Source organism: Eumetopias jubatus, unplaced genomic scaffold (assembly GCF_037043125.1).
Source record: "Eumetopias jubatus isolate StellerSeaLion01/CBP00866 unplaced genomic scaffold, mEumJub1_p1.0 scaffold_2, whole genome shotgun sequence".
Taxonomy (NCBI): Eukaryota; Metazoa; Chordata; class Mammalia; order Carnivora; family Otariidae; genus Eumetopias; species Eumetopias jubatus.
This window is the reverse complement of record NW_028274808.1, coordinates 67,662,248-67,664,589: the sequence shown is the minus strand read 5'-3', so window position 1 is coordinate 67,664,589 and position 2,342 is coordinate 67,662,248. Positions and strand designations below refer to the sequence as shown.

The 2,342-nt window shown below is 35.4% G+C and overlaps 1 pseudogene; it reads left to right on the top strand.

Annotated features, from left to right (window-relative positions):
• The first annotated feature begins 947 nt into the window (after window positions 1-947).
• On the top strand, window positions 948-1,507 carry LOC114210209 (ubiquitin-conjugating enzyme E2 E1-like; annotated as a pseudogene).
• The last annotated feature ends 835 nt before the right edge of the window (window positions 1,508-2,342 follow it).

Below are 2,342 nucleotides of genomic sequence, written 5' to 3'. Positions count from 1 at the left end.
TATCATATCATACTGTCCTTGAGCTTCTAATTGACTGTCAGTTCTCAGTTCCATCTTCCTAAATTCTACATTTGGTGACAGTGCTTAGAAAACACTCAATTTTACTGATACTCCTTAGAGATCGTCTGAGATGTTGGAAATTAGTTGATGTCATTTTTATTCTCAGGTTGTCATCTCTGTGAGACTAGAGTCATCACTGCACTTATCCAAAAAAATCAAGCAGTGATAAATGGCATACTAAAAACTTTAGGGATTATAGTTTATTTCTACACTTGATAATAGTTTGTTAAAAATCATAAATAATTGCAAACAATTCCAGTTTATTAATGCCAGTAGCCACTCTGATCAAATCAATTTAGGTAATTATACATTTGCCATTTTTTAAAAAAACTTGAGTAAAAGCTTTACTGAAAGATACTTATCTTTTGTGACTATCATTTTGAGACATTTCTTCTTATAAGAAAATCTGAAGATTATACTTAGAATTGACATAATTTTGATGTATAATTTACATTTATTATTTTACATGTCTTAAAATATCTTTTTTTCTAACTTTTAAATTTTACATCAAAACGCTTGCAGTAGTTGAATTTAGCAAACACCTCAATAAATTTCATGCTAAAGATTTTTATACTTTCAGCATTCGATTTATTTATTAAATAAAATGATATTCGTTGTATAGATTTCCTGGCCCTCAAACCCCAGTCAAAACTCACTTGGTTACTGATAGCCCCTTATTATCTCTCATGTAATTTAAAATAGTATTTTCTTACTTTAATATTATGAAATGATATTTGCTTGAGAATCACTTAATTTGACTTGTGCTTCTCTCCCAGGAGTGGCTACACCCTCAAAGGCAGCCTCCTCCCAGTGGCAGCAAGGCAGGAAGGAGGAGCCAGACACAAAGAGAGGGGCTGTTTGCAGGATGGGGTGGGGGAGGGTTCGCTATGTGGGATGAGGATTTGAGGGACAGCATCAGCTCCTCCTCATATTCATCCTCCAACCAGCAAACCAAGAAACACCCGCAAGATGATACTAAAGTCAGAATGAGCAAAAACTTCAAACCAGTGTCAACAGCATTTAGAAGGAACTGACAGATATCACTTCAGACCTTCCACCTCACTGCAGTGCTTGTCCCAAAGGTGGTAACATCTATGAATGGAGATCCACCATTCTCAGGCCTCCAGGATCCATGTTTGAGGGTGGTGTATTCTTCCTTAATACCACCTTTACACCAGAATACCCCTTCAAGTCTCCAAAGGTTACATTTTGGACCAGAATCTATCACTGTAATATTAACAGTCAAGGAGTTATTTGCTTCGACATATTAAAAGATAATTGGAGTCCAGCACCAATCATTTCTAAAGTTCTTCTCTCTATCTGCTCCCTTCTTACAGACTGTAATCCTGCTGACCCTTTCGGGGGGAAATATTGCCACTGAGTATAGGAAAACAGAGCAGAACATGACAGAGTAGCTGGACAGTGAACCAAGAGATACACGAGATAAAGTGGGTTTTCACAATTCTTATTTTATTTGTCTGTCACAGAGAGAGCTGCTTGTTATTTTGAAGGGGGGTGGTATTCCTATAACAGATATTATTCAGTCGTATTTCCTAAGATTTTATTGTAACTTAAGGTATCTTGCTACAGTAGGCCGAATTGATAATAGCAACTTTTAAAACTGTCACTAGTTCTGCAATATTAGCTGAAATGTAGTACAGAGAATAGACATTTGGGTTCAGTTGCTTGTAGTCTGTAAATTTAAAATGGCTTAATTTTCTACAGGTTACACACATAGCCATCTATGTAGAGTCCTTCCAAGACTACACATTTTTTTGATCAAAAATATTGGAATTTCTTTTCCCTTCTTGGGAGGTAACATTGATATTTAATAGTAGTTAGAGACTGTCATCTTATATATATAAAATGGATCCATGGCTATAAGACATCATCTATGAAATGAGTAGTTATGTATTTTATTTTATATGCACGCCTACTTTCTTATGCCAAGATAAGAGATTTGAATCATGGCTTGTGAAAACCTTAAGCTGTTAACTGAAGGTATGGAACAGGAGTTGCTTAGTGGATGGGTTATATGCTGTGCATTACTTAAGTCTCATTTGTTACTGTGCTGACAAACAATATTAGAACAAACAAAAAGAATCTCTTAATTTATTAAGAATCTCATGTATATTCTCATTTAATCCTCACAGATGTTTCCTAACCAACTGTCCCATGGACATACTCTTTTCCTGCCTTGAGCATTTGTTTTTATCAGCATCTACAAATATCGAAACACTGTCAGCTTAACAAATGCTTAAAAATATTTATGTGAGGGGCGC